This window comes from Suricata suricatta, chromosome 13 (assembly GCF_006229205.1).
Source record: "Suricata suricatta isolate VVHF042 chromosome 13, meerkat_22Aug2017_6uvM2_HiC, whole genome shotgun sequence".
In the NCBI taxonomy this organism is placed as follows: Eukaryota; Metazoa; Chordata; class Mammalia; order Carnivora; family Herpestidae; genus Suricata; species Suricata suricatta.
The window spans coordinates 70,050,641-70,071,700 of NC_043712.1; the positions used below are offsets into that span (position 1 = coordinate 70,050,641).

General features: G+C 38.5%; 1 long non-coding RNA gene across 8 annotated transcripts in view; it reads right to left on the reverse strand.

Annotated features, from left to right (window-relative positions):
* Positions 1-21,060, reverse strand: part of LOC115276415 — a 45,913-nt gene that overhangs the window by 19,860 nt on the left and 4,993 nt on the right. For 3 of the 8 annotated variants that reach the window (XR_003901921.1, XR_003901923.1, XR_003901922.1), the window contains exons 4-6: positions 16,995-17,107; positions 8,329-8,432; positions 1,208-1,379 (exon numbers count right to left, since the gene is read on the reverse strand). This is a non-coding gene — a long non-coding RNA (uncharacterized LOC115276415). Of the gene's footprint in view, positions 1-1,153; positions 1,380-5,111; positions 5,353-8,328; positions 8,433-12,094; positions 12,342-16,994; positions 17,108-21,060 lie in introns of those variants that run through there. The other 5 variants (XR_003901928.1, XR_003901924.1, XR_003901925.1 and 2 more) reach the window with 5 other exon arrangements.

Genomic DNA, 21,060 nt, shown 5'->3' on the forward strand with positions numbered 1-21,060 from the left:
GTCTTCATATTGTCATTGTTACTATGATTATTATTGTATTAACTGTCCTTGAAAAAGTTTCCCAGTAGCATTCACAACAAAAAGTTCTTTTTGTCATATATTCTCTACATCCCACTTAAGATGTCTATCAAAGCCTGCAGGGCTGTTTTCAGATCTCTTCTCCCTCTGTAACTATTTGTCACGGTAAACCTGAAAGGACTTTTGGCTTACCTTGATCCACAAGCCAGGGTTTTTATTTTCTCCCTCTCATACATATTGGTGAACAGATGTGTTACAATGACTCCATGGGGGCTCTCAGTGGGGCCCAAATATCCAGGCTCTGTGTAACTCTACTATCAGGTCCAGATAATGGTTCTTTAAGATCCAAAGGACTAGCAACTAAGGCATTGATATTTCAGAAATATTATGTATGTTTTTTTTAACTAGTTGAACATACCAAAAAAGAAAAAGGAGAGATGTTTTGTATCACAACTTTTTGAGAAAAACTCAGAGAATTATAGGATATGGATGACATTCTCCCCATTGGGCAGAGCTTCCTGACTTACCATACCTTTCACTATAAATACATTTTTTAAGTGATGACAATAATTCTGTGACTATACCACTCAATTCCCCACAGCACTAGCACTGAATATACTAAAGAGAAGTGAAAATGTCTGTCTTATTGCTTTTGGCATAACCCCTAGATCTCTTTTATTTCTAGACTCCCTCAAATATAAGGTGGAATATTAAGACAAATTCTCTCTATCTAAATACTAACAGGAAATGTGGGTATAGGTGGGAGATGATCAAGTTCAATTTTGCCATAGCACTGTGCTAATTTTGTTATAAGCAGGCATACAGATCTAAAGCATGTAATTTAGAGTAAATGGTGTCCTGTCTATTCTCTAGGAACTAGAACAAGGAGCAGAAGGCTGGAGAACAGAGAGAAGGAGATTCTGGGTAAATCAAAGAGTTTTCTCCTAATTACAGCTGTATAACAGGGAACGAACTGCCATGGAAGGCTGTCATCTCTCAGAAGGACACCTAGTTATGTACCATAGTCATGTCTTTCATGGACAGTTGTTCAAGCACAGACTGGCTGATCATTGAGCAGAGATGCTACAGAACAGAGTTTTGCCCCAACCTTGAGAGTTAACAAGATCACTTTCGGTTCTAAAACCTACAATTTTAATTTAATCACTCACCCAGCCATCATAAAACTGACCTCAAATAGTTCCAACTCCATTCTTGTAATCATACAATCTTTACACACTCAATCAATGGACCTTGAATGACTATGTCTGGATTCTGTTCCAAGGCTGGCATAGAACAGGGAATAAGAAAGGCAACCCAGTCTCTGCCGCTGTGGAGCTTGTTTTCTTTGGGAAGTAGTTCATCTAAATATAAATAGACACAAAAGATAAGTGTTACTTTTATTATCCCATTACTGTTCTTGAAAAATTAGTAAGTGCTGTGAAGGAAATAAAATAAGGCAATGTGATAAATTATGACTAAATTAGGCTACCAGGATAATCAAGAAAAAACATTTTTAAGGAGTGAGTGCCAAAGAACAGAATGGAGTCATTACTGGAAAACCTTTCTGGAAATAATCCAGAAAAATGAATATGGCAGGATCAAAGCCCCTGAGGTAAGATCAACCTTAACCACAACCAAGGAACAAAAAGAAGCTAAAAGGTTAGGTCAGGAGATAACCATAAAAATTTACACCAGCTGGTCCATAATATTTCTTGCAATGAGTTAGACATGTATATCATCCAAAAAAAATTGTTGATTTGAAGTTACATTGGAAATTCTGAGACTCTTGACAAGGGCACAACCTTATTAAAGATCACAGCCCTCACTTTCAAAAGCTTCCCTTTGGCAATCATTTGCAGACATTTAACAGGGGTGTTTAATATCCTCCCTAAAAGACTGGGCAGGGAAGAACAAACATTCTCGCCTGTCTTCAATGTGAAGATCTAGCATTTCACCATTGAAAACTGGCCGGAGCTCACCCTGCCGACTGCTTTGCCAGCGGTCCAGCTTTTCAAGTCTTGAATTCCTGTCCGTTCATCTGTAGTTGTGTTTATATCTCTCACTTAAGCAGTTTTCAACACACTTCTGTGGTTCTTTTGATATAGTGAACATGCAGGTGTATGTCTGACTATGCCAGGAATTGTGTCCAGATCTAGTCTTTATTGCTAAAACAGACATCTTTGAGTATCTGAATCATTGCATATGCCATATTTACTCTTGTGTAGGTAGGCCAATTTTCCTCTAGCTAAAGATATAACTTAAAATTATTTCTCCCCACTTACTCCTCCACTTTTCCCATTGCTTATGCTAAATAATTCAGCTCACAGTTCCCAAAGTGAATGTGAGTCACCCGACCCATCTACATTCTTTCAGGGTTAGAGAGAAGGTCAAAGCATGCAGAAAAAGGAGTCTATATCCAGCAGACTTAGACAAAAACCCTGGCTATGTATCTCAACAGATCAAAATAACTGCTTCAACTAGACCAAGATTTTATTTTTATTTTGATCTCATTTCCTGGAACACAATTTAGGGAGACTGGTTAGGCACGGGAGTGAAAAATTCACTGGAGCTAGCCTATTTCCAAAGTCTCCTCTGAAGCTCAGGTTTTGAAACCTTTGCAATTATGAATTGGAAATCCATGTGTTACATAATGCATTTTGGGAAAAATTCCCGAGACACATATGCACTCTACAAAAGTCTAATACTAACATTAATCTAATGAATGGTATATTAGAAAAATGATTTGTGTACCTCCTAATGGAAAGCATATTTCCTGAGCAAAGCTTGCAGATTAAAATGCAAAAAATAACTCCATCCCCTAAACATAGCTTCCAGCTACCACATCAACCAATAAGATCAGTTGGTGCGTCTTTCCAGAATGCTGAGTGATTGTTCTTCTTTTTGTGGCCCAAGGGAAAGCATTTTCCAAATCTTGTGCAGGTGTCTAAGAGAGAATACCTAAAAGGAAAGAAACTGAATTCTCCTTTTTGAGCCCCTGGATGACTCTTTTCATGTATAAGCTTATTTTTTAATGCTAGTTCATTTTTCAAATGCAACAAAAAACCAAGACCCTGTTTATCCCAGGGGGGTAATTTGGTTAAACTTGATACATCACATTGTGACTGGCTTCATATTTTACTACAAAAGCCATATCATCTTTTATCTTTTATTTATATGATCATCATATTCATTTCTCAACTAAGGCAGGTACTTCAGGGAGAGTTGGCATTGATCTTTAATTTTTTTCCTCTCTTTTTGTGATGTGTACTTTTTGACCCTTAAGAAACAGCCCTGAGAGGAGTTTTGTTTTGTTTTAAGAGCAAGAGTTTCAGATTGGAAATTCTTTTTAAGCTGCTAAAGACAAAATCAGGGGCACCTGGGTGGCTCAGTCAACTGAGCATCCAACTTCAGCTCAGATTATGATCTCACGGTTTGTGGGTTTGAGCCCTATGTCCAGCTCTGTGTTAACAGGTCAGCTCCCGGAGCCTGTTTTGGATTCTGTGTGTGTGCGTCTCTCTGCCCCCTCCATGTTCATGCTCTGTGTCTCCCTGTCTCTTAGAAATAAATAATTTAAAAAAATAAAAAATAAAACAAAAAATAAAAGAATCAGTCTTTGTCACCCAGTAGGTGACTTGACTTCAAATAAAATCAGTGTCACACTATTTTTCTTTTTGAGAGAGAACTCTAGAAGGGGAGAGAGGCAGTGTGTGAGAGAGAATCTTAAGCAGGCTCTGCACCCTGGTGCAGGGCTTGATCTCATAAACTGCGAGATCATGATCTGAGCAGACATCACAAGTAGGACACTTAACCAACTCAGCCACCCAGCTGTCCCTCACCATTTTTAAAATACATTTGTCTTCAGAAGATATGGAGCCCGAACTGAATGTTTCATGTAGCTGACTTCTGACTATTAGCAGGTGAGAGTGAGGAGAGGTTCTAAAGAGCGACTTCAATGATGTAGGAGATGAGATATTAAACGCTCTTTGCCAGGTACAAATGAATTCCTGGATAGAACCTAGAGTCAAGGCCAATAGATTCATAAGTGCATTTTAAGGAATCTAAATCCCATCGAGTTGTCCTGACAAGCGGCCAAAAGGAACTGCAAATCAAGGTGTATACAGAACTGAGCTGTCTGGCAACAACAATCCCTTTCTCATGTCACGTGCTGCCAGTAGGGGCAGAGTGGAACTTGACACTGAGATCCCAGGGATTCAGTCACCTTGGGGTAGAGCCAGGCAGATTAATGCGCACCCATGGTGCATCAGAGCCACCAGCCGAATTTAGACTTATAAACAAAAACCAAACAAAGTTGACCTGTGACTCTTCTGTTTCTCTCTCATGTTGTGGTCAAGTTGCTCCCCTTAAGGGTCTGTTTCCTCCACACCCGTTCTCTTCTAATACAACCAGCATTTTTCCTGTTCCTTACTAGTCTTTCTTGGGCTCTGCATATATTTTTGGGTCTGATCATCTGTTCCATTTCATCACCCTCAGAAGAAACATGGATAATGTCCTCTGTGATACCTCAGAATCACAGGTGCGCTGTAAATGATATCTGTCAAATGTTATTATCATCCTGCATTAGATCTTTGGTCTTGAGTGCATATTAAGAAATAGCATCATTTTTACTGCTTCTGGCATGATTACAAATTAGCGCTCTTCTAAGAAAGCCCTCGAGAGCACAAAAATGAGGATTTTATTAAGAGTCATTGTGATAGGAGAGAGCTTGATAAAAAAGGATTGAACATTGGAACTGGGGTCCATTGCTAGAGGCAAATAGTCCGGCAAACCACTTAGTTCTCTGGTCTTCAGGTTCCTCATGAAAAATGAGGTATCTGGGGTAAATGATCTCGGCAATCTCTTCTAGTCCTAATGCTCCAAGACACAGAAGAGAGAAGGAGCACTATTTCATTAGTGTTCCTGACTCGCTTTATCTAGTAAGAGATCCTTATCACATTACAGCATGATCTCTCCTTCTCAAACTGGATTTCCAGGAAGGTGGTGGAGGGCCCTTACAGGGTTAATTTACTTAGCTTTTGGTTTAGATTCCTCAGGCACATTGTGTCCAGCCTTAATATTTTACACCGTAAGCCATATCATCTTTTATCTTTTATTTATAGTGATCCTCATATTAATTTCTCAATAGCAGCTGGTGCGGCAGGAGGGACAAGTCATTGATCTTCCAATTTATCCGCTACTCTTACATATCCTGAGGTCGAGGCAGCCGGGAGAGATTGATGGAGCCCTGGCACCCACCCAGCAGCTGTGTGCTCCTCATGCATGAAAATCAACCACAGGAAACCGAAATTCGACAATGGGCAGCAATATCAGCCAGCTCTGTAATAAATATAACAGGGCATTCTTTAATAATTGAATGGGGTGTCAGATTGGGAAATGAAAAGCCTCCTGCGTGAGAGCACCAGGAGAGCTTCGGACTGACCAGGAGGTGGTGTATTTGGGATGGGGGTGGAAATGGGGGAGGCTGCTGGCGGATGGCAGCCTGTCATATAAGCAAACATTCTTATTTCTTGTCCTCAAGCAGTTCGAGATACAGAATAAGCAACGCTTCCTTTGTTTTCTGTAGAGCCAAATACTTCTTATGAAATATATATATTTTAATTTTGCAAGAAAAATAACAGATCCTTAGGACATCTTATTGCCCAACAATGTAAAGGGAAAGGCCAGTGAGCTCCATCCACTATATTAGTCACACACGCCAGGTGAACAGCAATGCCCAGAGCTTTGAATCCCTTACAGCTTCTCTCATAGGGACAAACCACTAATTGATTCTTAAAGGAAGGTCCTTATTCCTTGTCATGGCTGAGCAGTGACCTCCAAGAGAACTAGCTGTGGTCTTAGTGGACTCAAGCCCCTGACAGCAGTTTAACCCTGAGCTGGTTTCCTCTCTCCCCCACCCCACCCCCACCTCTCAGCTAACTTCCTGTTTAAACTCAGTTGTTGGGGATTTACTTGATCATCAGCTTTGTGTCTGTCTAGATGAAAACCCACTCGCTGAGGCCTAGCGCTCTCTTTTATTCATCTGTGGCTTGGAAAAGAATTGCTAAGTGTGGAATCCGAATTTCCCATTAGGCCACATAGATGGCACTGGGGTGGCAGGACGGCAAAAAGCCCACAGGTGTGGCTGATGTAGAGCAACCAGGAAGCAAAGCTTCCCCGTTACCAGCCTGTGAACATATTCCCCTCCTCTTGGTTATTACTCAGCCTGCATGCTATATAGACACTCATATTATCTCTGCATTTTTTTTAATAATAGAGTGACTAATAATGCCCTCCAGGGATGAACTGGAGAGTCAAGCTGCTCGGAAATGTCAGGCACAGAACTGCCAGGAAACTATTTACTTCTAATAAAACACGTTACTGGGATTCCGAGTGTACATGGGGTTTGAGCAATGTTATGATTTTCACAGACAGAGCCTCACAAAGGGTCCCGCCCAGTGTGCATTTTATCTTCCTCTGATGAACAGAGGCTGAGTTGATCCCTTTGAGTGTTGAAATTACAATAAATACGTTAAATGGCTTAACCTCATACACTACCATTGTCTGAAATAAACAGACAACAAAAATACATAATTCCTCCAGCAGGACCCACAATTTATACATTTTAAAAATTTTGTTTCTCTTAATTCCTTCAGTTTAAATACTACTGTCTCATTTGGTTCTCTAATCAGGCCTTATTCCAGAGTTATTTATAGGTATCAATCAATAAAAATTCAAGTGGAAACTGGTTCATAGACAAAAAGGAAGACGTATAAAGTGTCACATTATCTTGTACAGAACCAGTCAGACTCACTGAAGATGAGTGGAGTTTCTGGGCGGCACCTCCCCCAGTGTTATTATTAGCAGTGTGCTGAAAATAGGGGTAAGAGTAACAGTAACGAAGGAGCAGTAGGAATGATACTGTGTGTTCCTACAGAACACAACAACCTTCAAAATATTTGTAAGTGCATTGTTTCCCTTGACCGAATTCAAAATAATCATAAATGGTAGGCAGTCTGGTGTTTGTTTTTTTTTATTTGTTTAACATTTATTTATTTTTGAGAGACAGGGAGAGACAGATCATGAGCAGGGGAGGGACAGAGAGAGGGGGACATACAGAATCGGAAGCAGGCTCCAGGCTCTGAGCCGTCAGCACGGAGCACGACAGAAGGCTCGAACCCACATGACCTAAACCGAAGTCAGACGCTCAACTGACTGAGCCACCCAGGCGTCCCTGGTGTTCTTATTCCTATGTAAGCGATGAGCAAAGTAAATTCCAGAGATATTAAGCAATCCACCCAGCTCAGAAACCAGATAATTAGGTTCTCTAGTAGTGTACGCTCCTCTTTATGAATTAGTAGGACATACTATAAAGCAACAACACTAATAATCAAGAAAGAAGCCAAAATCACATATTCCCCAGAACTCTCTTTATAAGAAGAGTTTGGAGGTAACTCTTTTTGCATGAGGGCTAATAGGAGCCAAATGAGAATTTATGGGTTTAGTAAAATGTGTCATTCTGGGAGGGGGAAGTATAGGTAATTTCAAAACTGCAACCTGTAAGATGAAATACAATTTGATATTTGCCCCCAAAATAATTCAAACTGGGGAATTAAGGGTTGATACGGCTTGAGACAGTTTAATAATATGCATTCCCTAAAGAAAGATCCTGCTTACCTATATTTTATAACCGTAGCTGCAGAGTTTATGTGAACTATTTCTCCCACTTTCCCATCTAAAATATTACTCTCCGTGAGACAGGAATGCTAAAATATATGACTATTTGGAGGAAGCAGCGTTCTGGAGGATTTGGAGCCCATGCACATGAAAATCACTTAACGGTAAACACATGAATGAGGAGGGTCAGGATAATTGATGTCTGTCCCTGACTATTAAGACATGCTTCATCCAGGGAGGGAGTCCTTTGCAGCCACAACTCTCCCTGCCGCCCCGTGATCACTTGCTGTGAACCTGTGACTCTCCCAGTGCCTGCTCAGCACCAGCCTCCAGTGGCTGAGCTCCGAAGCCCTCAGGGGGAAGGCGGGGTCTGCCTGGCATTGGTCCTAGGACAATCCTCTCTCCACCTCTGTGAATCCGGATTATCCAGTAAATGGTGAATGACTTAGGCGGTCAGGGGATCCTCCTCGGTAAAAGTTCAACCATGTTAGCAAATCTTTGAAAAGTCCCCAATAAAAATATATATAAAATGGTTGGACACAGGTACCCAAGCAGCCTAACCTTACTGCACACAGTTATCTTTAGTTGAATTACATGCCCTTCCTTAAGATGCAGTCTGATATTATCAACTGAACAAACCTTAAACATGCCAGAGGAGTTAAAAACAAGGGAAAAGTGATGATCATCCAGATATGCTGAATGACTGAACACAAACTTGTGTCTCGAAGAGGGCCAAGAAGTCTCTGGAAGAAGAAAAAATAAAGAATGCTAAGGCAGAATGCAAGAAGGAGTGTTTATCACCTCTAAGAATATGAATAAGAATCTGCATCCCTGGTTACTTAGGAATTCAGGAAATTTTCTTCACTTTATCTTCACTGAAAGCTACCTAACATAAATCCCAGACTGCTGAGAAACATGCTTGTCAAACCTTTGCAACAGCTTGGGACTCTGTTATGTAAACTTTGGGAGCCTATTAAACTTGAAATAGAAAGCCCTTTGAAAATAGATGTTCTTATCTGTTTTGGCATATTCATCCCCTGTAGGAGAGTTGTGATTCAAAGACCACTAAATAATAATATATTTTTTTTAAAGCAGTTGAGAAAACATAGCACTTCAAAAGGCTTAAATCTGGAAGCATTTCAAATATGAGGTTTAGGATTACCAGTATGGTTTCCTAATCTCCTAATTATTTGAGAATAGGACCCTTTTATGTACCTCTCTTTTTGGAATCACTGGAAATATCAATTAAACGTAACAAATTAAGAGAATTTCCCTTGAGATGTGGCAACATATTATACATGATGGCCTTCTGCTCATGGTAAACAATTTGCCTTTAATCAATTCAGAAAAGTTTTATAAATCCAAGAAATTTGACTGCAATAATTTAGGGCTCATTTAAGCAATTGTATCCTATAATCATCAGAATTGCATTTATCTTTATTTTCATGTTTATTTGTTTTGAGAGAGAGAGAGAGCAAGTAGGGGAGGGACAGAAAGAGAGAGTGAAAGACAGAGGGAGAGAATCCTAAGCAGACTCCATGCTGTTAGCACAGAGCCTAATGCTGGGCTCAATCTCACGAACCACGAGATTATGACCTGAGCTGATACCAAGAGTCAGACCCTTAACCAACTGAGCCACCTTGGTGCCCCATGCAATTACCTTGGGAAAACCATAATTTCCATGTATAAGCCATGTTTACCAAAGTGACAGCAACAAAATCTCTCCATTTCCATAGGGAACTTCCAGTTTTCTCCTGTTTCTGCTCCAGCCATGGTTACCCAGTCTCCATGTGCATGAAGCTATAAGAAGGCATTTCACCACAGTCACCAGCAGCCACAGGCAAACTGTTTATCACCAGATGCCAGCTCTGTCATTGGGTATTTCTGCAACCAGCCACATACTTGAGCCTTTGATAGGCTGCCGTGTGGCTCTGTTCCTCAAGGGCAAGGAAGCCAGTAATGTTCTGGGTAGAGTTGGGGTAAACTTTATTTTTTCCTTTCCTGTAACACGTTGCTAGAGGGTATCAAAAACTACTGCTGTGATATCATTGCTTTACTACTTTCATTAAGAGTAGCATCTCTCACAAGAATATAGGATATATATTTTAAAGGAAATAAACTACACAAAATTTCAATTGATAGACTAGACTTTCTGTTCTTTAGAATGTTTTTGTTAGGCCAAACTTCTGTTCTTAACTTTTTAAATGACTTTATTAAAATATAAGTGACATCTAATAAACTGCACTAACTTAAAGTTCACAATTTGATAAAGTTCTGAAATATGCATCTACGTACCCATGAAACCATCAGCACAATCAAGAAAACAGCATATCCATTGCCAACAAAAGTTTCTTTGTGTCCATTCATAGCCTCCTTCCGCTTTCCCCCATCCTGCCTTTCTACATCTCCAGGTGACCAGTGATATGCTTTTTATCATTATAGATGCATTTGCATTTCTAGGAACATATGTCAATTGATTCCTACAGTGTAGAATCTTCTGTCTGGCTTCTTTCACTCAGTGTAATTATTCCTTCTGTCTGGCTTCTTTCACTCAGTGTAATTATTCCTTGACCAACTCATATTTTTTGTGTGTATAAATAGTCTATTGCTTTGTTTTGCTGAGTAGTATCCCACTGTAGTGTGCCACAGTATGCTTACTCATGCATCTGGGGATGGATGCTTGAGTTGTTTTAACTTCTAGCTACAAAAAAATAAGGAAGTCATAAACCTTCACATACAAGTCTTTGTATGAACATATACTGTAATTTTTATCGAATAAATATCTAGGAATCAAAAGACTGGGTCATGTGGTAAGCACATGTTTAACTTCTAAAGCAACTGCCAGTTTTCTGAAGTGATTGCACCATTTTCCTTCCTGCTAGATTTCCTATACTTCCTTACCAAAACTTGGTGTGGTCAGACTTTTCTAATATTAACCATTCAATAGGTGTACAGTGGTTTGAATTTTCATTCAGCTAATAATTAGATAACGTTGAGCAACTTCACGTTTGTCATCTATATATGTCTCTTTAGTGAGATCTCTTTTCAAATATTTTGCCTATGTTTCTAACTTTAAAAAACTTTCTATACTAAATCAGTCTTTTGTGTTTTAGACACACATCTTTACAGATTTATGATTTGCAAATATTATATTCTAATCTGTGGCTTTCCTTTCATTATCTTAATAATGTTTTTCAAGGAGCAGAAGTTTTGGATTTTGATGAGACCTACATAGTTTCTTTTATCATTTTTTTGGCTTCATCTCTAAGATATCCTTCCTAACCCCAGGTCACAAAGTTTTCACTCCATGCTTTCATGTAGAAATTTTATAAATTTATCTCTTGATCTATTCTGAGTTAATTCTTTATATGGCATGAGAAGCAAATTTCATCCTTCCACATATGGCTATCTATGCTCCATACCCATGGGCTCATGCCTCTAGTGGTATTGCCAAAAGACTATCTTTACTCTACCGAATTGGCTTTACATCTTTGCTGAGAATCAGTGGTCCCTACATGTATGGATCTATTTCTATTATCTACATTCTGTTCAACTGACCTATTACATCTGACTCTTGGTTATAATACATTCTTTCCCTGATTTCTTTTTAGTTGCTTATGTAAATAGACTCCCAGTAACATAGATTCACTATTATACTACTCATATCTAGGTATATTTTGTAATCCATTTTATAAATCAATAGAATTTGAGCTCAAAGTAGGATAACTGCCAAAAGACATTTTTTAAATGTTTAGATATAAAAACTATGTTTTCTACAGCCATCTCAACTCAATCAAATCCATGTTAATTTGTCCCAAAAAGTTATTTTGTATGTGCATGGGGTTGTAGAATGTGAAGGGTATATAAGGGGTATATGTGGTCTATCTTAAAAATTATTATAGGGGGCAAAGGAAAAAAAGGAGAGAAAATAAGAATATTCAAACACTAAATGATACAATATTACTACAAGTGTTTCTAAAATTTACATTGAGATAAATAAGCAAATCATTATAGATACAGAAATATAGAGAATATTTCAAAACACTTTTATTTGCCAAATGCACTAAGACAGTAGGAGTAATAGAGAAGAGTTTTCTGGAACCAACTTGTGCTTCTTTTTTATCCCTATTGGGTAATTAGTCGTATTTTATTCAGCGTATTGTACATGTGGGTGTGAATAAGATGGAACTTCTCTCAAAAAGAGAAATGAGTCAAGAATATATGTTGTCAACCTGTCTGAAACATTTTTCATGTTCTGACTCATTTTCATATTGGTATTTCAAGAGATTTTGTTTTTTTAATTTGACTATTATAAAAACCTCAATAACTTCACTGAAATCCCATGAAAATAATATAAACAACTGTAATGGAAACTGAAAAGATGATAATAGCAATCAGCACAGTGTTATTTCTTGTCAGTGTTTTTTATCACTTGTAATGGTGGAAAAGGCCTGTATTAATTTGACTTTTTGACCTTCAGTCTTCACTTAAGTAGAAGAAGTTCTTTCGAGAAGCAGGTTCTTCCCTTTGCTTATTATTCCTTTGCACTTCAAAACAATCAATGACCATCCTTTGATAGGATCATCTTAGAGCGGTGCCAACTATGTACAGATCTATGGGTTCATAAAAACTTTAAAGCTTGATGTTTGAATCTTGTGGAGAGAAAAGGAAAAATTAATATATTTACATTGTTTTCAATAAACTGACACAGGTACATGGACAGCAACTTCTATTCTAGGCACAGTTGGGTTGATGGGTTCTTGGCTCTAAGAAGCTTACAATTTAGTTGGAGGGAGATGATACTCATCGACTCAGTGAGGATAAGCCTGATGCAGGTAGTCTAACAGTCATACTTTGATAAACTTTTCTATAAGACAGACCAGCCTATTCTTCTATAAAAAATCTTAAATTTGGTGTCTAACAAACCTGAATATCAGGCTCAGATTTCACTTTAGAAATACTCCCAGGGGTGCTAACAGCCAACAATTCAATATGATTCCTAAAGACCTGACACAAAGACCAGAATTCTTGAGTTTAACAAGCATATTGTCCTCCTTTAAGAAAGCTTACTGTTTGAACCTTGTATGCTAAGTTCCGAGAGAATAAAATAGATAATAAGTGCCATTCAAGTTCAGAGGTGGGAGAAAAAAGAGGCTCAGCTTAAGTGAAACATTTTGTTGAATTCTTCAAAGTGGTAAACACTAAAAAGCACAATACTCTAGTCAGAGTCTGAAAAAGTTGAAAAATAAGATGAATGTCTAAAGATGGAGGTCAAAATGTCATGCAGATTTAAGGGCACACATAGGATGAAAGCAAAGCACTGAAGAAGACATTCCAAAAAGAGAACATGCGGATGGGTGGGGTGGGGTGGTAGTACGGGTATACTTGTATTAGACAAAATAGACCTGAATCAAAACCTGTCACAAAGAATACAGTGATAAAAGGGTCAATTCACCAAGAAGATATAACAATCATAAATATACACTTACTCAGCATGAGAACATCCAAATATATGAAACATCTATTGACATAACTGAGGGAGAAATTGACTCAGAAATACTGATGGGGGTTTTAATACCCCACTTTCAATAATGCATAGGCTATCCAGACAGATCAATAGAGAAACAGAGCATTTGGACAACAGCATAGACCAAATGGGCTTAACATCCATATACAGAATCTCCCACCCAATAGCAATTAAACTTCCCAGTACCACAGAACATTCTCCAGGGAAGATCCCATGTGAGATCACAAAATAAGACTTAAATTTAAGAAGACTGAAATCATACCACATATCTTTTCTGACCATAGTGGAATGAGGCTAGAAATCAATAGCAGGGGGAAAAATCTGGAAAATTTACAATATGTGGAAATTAAATAAAATACTCTTGAATACACAATAGGTCAAAAAATAAATGAGAAGCAGTTAACTTAGAAAATATCTTGAGACAATCAAAAATGGGAAAAAAATACCAAAAATTAAAGGATGCAGCAAAGGCAGGTACAAAGAGAGAAGTATATAGTGATAAACATCTGCAGCATTACAAAAGATCTCAAAATAACAATCTAACTTTAAATTTCAAGGAACTAGAAAAAATATTAAACAAAGTTCAAAGTTAGCAGAAAGGAAGAAAATAATAATTATTAGAACAAAAATAAATGAGATAGAGAACAAAAATACAACAATAAATGAATAGAGAATAGAAAAACAATTTAAAAATCAAAAAATTAAGAGTTGGTTTTTTGACAAGAAAATTAAAAGTGATAAATCTTTAGCTAGAATAAAAAAAAGAGAATTTGAAAAATAAAAAGAGGAGATATTACAGCCGATGCTGCAGAAATAAAAAGGATTATAAAATAGTGCTATGAACAATTACATACTGACACATTGGAATACCTTGAAGAAACAGAGAACTTCCTAGCAACCTACAAGAGTAAATCATGAAGAAATAGAAAATTTGAGTCAGTAATCAAACATTTCTCTGAAAAAGAAAAAGTCAGGATCAGAAGGCTTCACTGGCAAGTTCTGGACATTTGAAGAAAAACAAATACTAATCTTTCTCAAAGTCTTCCAGAAAATTGAAGGAGGAGGAAGACCTCTCAACTGAGTTATGAGGCCACCATTGCTTAAATATCAAAACCAGACAAAGATGCTACAAGAAAAGAAAACTGCAGGCCAATATCCCTTATGAATATTGATGCACAAAACCTCAACAAAATACTAGAAAATCAAATTCAACAGCGTATTAAAAGATCATATACCATGACCAAGTGGAATTTATCCCAGAGATGCAAGAATTATTCAACATATAAAATTCAATAAATGTGATACACCACATTAATATAACAAAGGACAAAAATCACATGAGAATCTCAATAGATGAAGAACATTAGACAAAATTCAATACCCTTTGATAATAAAAACAATCAATAAATTAGGAATAGAAGGAAATTATCTTAACATTTTACAGTCTATATATGAAAAGCCCACCACTAACATTATACTCAATAGTGAAACAAAAAATCTTTCCCTCTGATATTAGAAAGAAGAGAAGGATGCCCACTCTCTTTACTTTCACTCGACATAGTACTGGGAGTAGTCGCTAGAGCAATTATGCAAGAAAAAAGAAATATGAGGCATCTAAATCAGGAAGGAAGAAGGAAAATTACCTCTGTTCATAGACGACATGATCATTTATCTAGAAAACCCTGACATTTTCACACACACACAGATGGAGACTTCACACTTCCTGGTTTCAAAACCAGGACTACAGTCATCAACACAGTATGGTAGTGTCATAAAGACAGACACAGAGGGGACCTGGGTGGCTTAGTCAGTTAAGCATCTGACTCTTGGTTTTGGTTTAGGTCATGATTTCAGTTTGTGGCTTCTAGCCCCAGATCAGGCTCCATGCTGGTAGTGCGGAGCCTGCTTGGAACTGTTTCCTTCTCTCTCTACGCCTCCCCTGCTTGAGCTATCTCTTTCACACACAAAATAAATAAATAAACATTAAAAAGGAAAAGACAAAGACCAGCGGAACAACAGACAGTCCAGAAGAAAATCCATGGATTTATAGTCAAATTATCTTAGAGGAGTGTGCCAAAAATGTACAATGGGGGATGGAACAGCTCTTCAGCAAATGATGTAGGGAAAACTAAACAATCACATGCAAAATAATGAAGCTGGTCCCTTATTTTAAACCATACACAAAATTCAACTCAAAATGAATGAAAGGCTTCCATGTAAGAGCTAAAATTATAAGACTCCGTGAAATAGAAAACAGAAAGAGAGCTTTGTAATATTGGTATGACAGCAAAAGCACAGGCAACACAAGCATATTTAGACAAGTGGGACTACATCAAACTGCAGGACGGGAGAACGTATTTGGGCTAATATCCAAAATGTATAAGAAACTCCTGCAACTCAATAGCAAGAAAAAAATCCCACAAACACAAATAACCTGATTTTAAAATTGGACAATGGTAGGGCACCTGGGTGGCTCAGTCAGTTGAGAGTCCAACTTCAGCTCAGGTCATGATCTCACGGTTCGTGGGTTCGGGCCCATAGCGGGCTCTGTGCTGACAGCTCAGAGCCTGGAGCCTGCTTCAGATTCCGTGTCTGCCCCTCTCTCTGCCCCTCCCCCATGCATGCTCTGTCTGTCTCTGTCTCTCAATAATAAATAAATGTAAAAGAAAAAATGTTTTAATTGGACAAAGGACTTGAATAGACATTTCTCCAAAGAAGATATAGAAATGGCCTATAAGTTAATTTAAAAAAAAAAAGCTAAACATCACTAATTATCAGGACAATGCAAATCAAAACTACAATGAGATATCACCTCACATCTGTTAGGATCACCATTATCAAAACAAAACAGAAATGAACAAATGTTGGTAAGGATGTGGAGAAATTGGAACCCTTGTACACTGTTGGTAGGAATATCACCTGGTACAGCCACTATTGAAAACAGGATAGAGATTCTTCAAAAAATTTTTAAAAATTACCATAATACAATCCAGGAATTGTACTTCTGGGTGTGTTTTCAAAAGAACTAAAAACAACATCTTGAGGAGATGCCTGTATTCCCGATATATTGCAGTGTTAGCTATTCACAACAGGCAGGAGGTAAAAACAATCTAAGTATCTATGGACAGGTGGAGTGGTAAACAAAATACAGCACATACGTATGATAGAACATTATTCAGCTTCGAAAAAGAAAGAAATCCTGCCATATACTACAAGAATGAATCTTGAAGACATTATGCTAAGTAATAGAAGCCAGTCACAAAGGACAAATACCACTTATATGCAGTATCTAGAGTGGTCAAACTCATAGAAGCAGCAAGTTCAATGGCAGTTGCCAGGAGCTGGAGGGGAGGAAGATATGAGGAGTTGCTGTTCAACGGATATAGAGTTTAAAGATGAAACAGTTCTAGAGATCCGGTATACAATGATGTACATACAGTTAACAATATTGTATTGTACACAGTACGTAGATTTTAAAAGATTTAAGGGGGGGGTCACGTTACATTTTTTTTAGCAGTTAAAAAGAAAACGTCACTTAGGGCTGGTTTTAGGATATAACATGCGCGGGTGTCCAGGCCCCACACTCAGAATGGTCCCATGCTTGGTTGAATGCTTTGCTGTTGCTCTCTTGATATTCTTAATAACTTTACCTATCTTTAAACTTATGTTTGTATGTGAAGCTGGTGGGACACTGAAATATACGTGTGAGCAAAGGAGATAAGATGCACCAGCTGTGTCCATCACCATTCCTGCCGTTACATTCACATATGGCTTTTACCTGCTGGTCACGTGGCTTCCATAATGTATTTATTTTGCACTCATTTGGAGTCTTACTGAGGTCCCATGCATGGTGCGTCTGCCAGAATTCTGTGTTCATGGTCACATCTGCAACTGAATAAATGAAGGTGTTAACTTCTCAGAGGCCACACTTTCTAGTTGAACCAAAAGTTACTTCTAATGCAGAAAGAAAAGCAATTGTGTTTTAAGCAATAGGATTGGCCAAAAAATCTTATCCAGTCCTTTCTTACTTAGTTACCTCCCAGAATTAGCCAACTACTGAGAAGAATAATATATGTGGAAAAGAGAAGAAAAGGCAACCCATAGCTCCTTCTGAGTCTTTCCTTATTCGTTGGAAAGGTAATCAAGGGTAGAATGTGTACTTGTCAAGAAATTAAATAAAAACAGTTGAGTTAGTCTGTACCGGATTTCCACTGTTCTGATTTAAAAAAATACCTATGTGTATACATACAAGCTAGAAATGGGAATTGTGTAATTTTTCACTGATTTTGCGTATAAAATAAATGTTTTTATATTTGCATGTAAAACTGACATTACATGATATAAAGAGGAATAGTAAAAGTCACAATAATAATTTCAATATTTATTCAGAAAAACATTACATAGCAATTAAAAAAAAACACCATGACAACTTGAGAGAGGCTACAGAAAAAAAGGGAAAAACTTTATATTTAAGTATTATATTAATCTCCCAGAGCTGCCATAACAAAATACCACAGACTGGGTATCTGAAACAACAGAAATGTATTCTTTCACAGTTCTGAAGGCTAGAAGTCCCAAATCAAGGTGCTAGCAGGTAGGACCTAGGAGAGAATCTTTTTTTTTTTTTTTTTTTTTTTTGCCTCTTCTGGCTTCTTTTTGGTGTTTCTTGGGAATCCTTGTGTTCATGTGTTATTGACAGCACAACTGTATCGCCTCAGTTTCTGCCTCAATGGTTCCATGACCATTTTCCTGTTTGGCTGTGCAGCTCCAAACCCTTCTTCCCCATACAAACAGCAGGCATTGGATTAAGGGCTTACCCTAACCTAGTATAGCCTCATCTCAACTTGATTCTATCTGAAAAAAGCTGTATGTGGTCCCATTCACAGATTCCAAGGGATGGGACTTTTGAGAGGCAGGCACTATTCAACCCAGTCTGAAAGGTTTTAACAGCACCTATTCCTTGCATTTTAAACAAGGAGCCATACATTTTTATTTTGCTGGGACCCACACATGATGTCACCTTTTTTAACAACAGCACTCATGTTGGAAAACTTGGCTTAACAGAGAGCAGATGAGTCCACTCCCTGCACTCTAGAATGAATTATATGCTACATTTATCCACTTTGTTGTAGCAGGATGGTTCCAGACAAACCTGGGGGAGGGGGCATGCCCATGTAAGACCCATGCCCACACAGCTTAGGGGAACAGAGAACTTTTGCCTCACTCCCAAGATGAAGACAAGAAGAGCTGAGCAAAGCATGGCTAGCTATTCCTCTCAACTTGAGCAGACAAGCAGGCCACTGCACCTACCCAGCATCAGTGAGCAGAGGGACAGGTAGGTCAAAGTTACACTAATCAAATGCCTTTCACATGGAGGATACATTAGAAATGAAGAAGAAAAATTTTCACTAGCATTTCCCTGTTTTTACTTAACTTACTGAAATATACCTTAAAGCCTCACTGATGGGCGAGTTAGATTTTCATCTCCAAAGTCTCTGATATGGGTGAGAAACTGCATTAATTAAATTAACTCCAAGGCTATTCACATCCAATGATAAAAACCAACCCTATATTCTATTAGCTATTCTAAATTACAATTAACTACAGAAATTGGATGAGGTTAAATGACAAATTAGGATGAAATATATAAAGCCATTCTAATAATACAATCTGAGTGAGAATCATAGAAATGTGCCAAATTTGAAAGTAAACCCTTGCCATTATCAAATTCTTCAGGGAGAAATTAAGGCCACAGATCAAACCCTCTGATAGATGAAGTTCTCAAAGTGTTAAAGTCTAATTTTGAAATTATGTTTCTTTGTTATTGTGAGTAAAAGTCCAAAGTCCTAAATGCCATAAATAATCCTCCCAAATGTCTTGGTTCATTCTCAGTGGCAAGGGTTCTTAGTGCCTGATTGGGACTGAGGGCTCCTTCAGTATTTGCTGCTTGATATCCCACTGGGACACGGGTAGGGGCCTCTTAGGGCTTCGGCTGTTTTACTGGTCTCTCATGAACTAAGCTTTCAATGAGGACAGAGAGTTAATAAGGAAACTTAATTTTTCAGAACTAGCCTCTCAACCAAAACATGTAGAAAGCAAGCCAACTCCCAACTCCTAGAACATTTGAAACTAGGCAAATTTTTGCCCTCAGAATCCAGTACAGAATGTGCCCAAAGATCACAGCAAAAAATCAATGGCATTTGAGAGAAAAATAAAGTCTCTTTGATTTTCGCCTCACTAGGAGGCCCACTAATCTATGCTATTTATTCGACATTGTTGATTTGTGAAGGAGGATTCTTTCAGCATGAAGTACGTTTGGTACTGAGTCTTCCATGGACAGGGTACAGCACTGTGTACCTATCACCCATGGGTGCTTCACTTACACGTCTTGGACCACCCTGTTGTTCACACTGCATCACGGAACTGATGATGTGTTCTATCTAATGACATTGCATGTGCAGTCTCTGAGAGACCTTACAATCCTGTGTCATTGTGGCCATTTTCACTGCCTCCTGCTGGGGAACTGTATAGACTCTAGAAGGCGCCTTGTTAGGGAACATTTCTTTCTCACACAACATTGACAAATCCAGAGTCATTGGGTCCACATGGGAAATGGAATCAGTTGAGCCTATGGCAAGCCGTATGTGTCAATACTAACAGGTCTTCTAAAACTTTTCCCTTCAGGTGAGTCTTTGTCTCCATCAAGCCTGCTGAGGAAAGCTGTACTGAAAAGTTAGGTAAGGTGGGAAGTTGCCTGAGACTTCCCTGCCCTGTAAACCTCAGAGTGCCCTAAAAGTCTGGTGCCTGAAGATCCTCCTGGAAGCTTCTTTGTTCTCCAGTCATTCACTCAGCCACCCATCACTCCCCAAGGCCCCTTTGCTTTAAGACAGACCTTCACTTAAGTGATTACAGAAACATACTCTGCATGCAGTCATCAGCCAAAATCAAAGTATCTTATGGCTGATGGAGTGGGTTGAATGATGCTCCCTGCCCCCAAAAGAGATGTCCATATCCTACCCCTTGAAATCTATGAGAGTTAGCACATTTGGACAAAAGGTCTTTGAAGGTATAATTCAGGTGGGCCCTGAATACAATGGCAACTGTCCTTATACAAGAAGGACAGAGGGGAATTTGAGGCATAAAAAAGGAACATACAGACACACATCGGTGAAGGTGAGATAAAGGCAAAGTCAGAGATTGACTGATGCGGCCGTAAGCCAGGGGAGCTGATGACTATTAGAAGCTAAAAGAGGCATGGAATGGATTCTCGCTTACAAAATCTGTAGGGAGTACAGACTTGCTGATACCCTTGGCCTCCAGAACCATGAGAGAGGAAACTTCTGTAGTTGAAGCCAAGTTTGTGGTCAGTTTTATGGCAGCCACAGAAAACTAATATAGCACATAACCTTTCCCACGCAGTAGTGGTTTACTGCACAAACCTGCCTGACCTAACCTAAATATTTTCAAACTGTCAAAGGTCACAATGTCCTGCCACCTAAGAAAGACCAAAGCACAAAGCCATCTTCTGGGGCAGTACCAAGACACTTTCCACATAGACATTGACTTTCCAAACTTCTGCGCCTTTTTATTGCTCAGTGTTCTCAGGGAGTGAACCAAACGTTAGTATCTGTCAGTGGTCCTAAAAAAGTACAACACCCTTAGTACATCGAGGTCTGGAGTAGGTTGGGAAAGTAAAGAGGAAAGATAGAGGTTAAAATACTCCTTTTACTGTTATTGATAACCCAGGTTTGAGAACCCCAGTTTGATTGAGAGCTAAATGGTCCCATAACTGAACTCCAGAACTGGGCAGATTACCACCTAGTAACACACGGGACTGGAGAAAC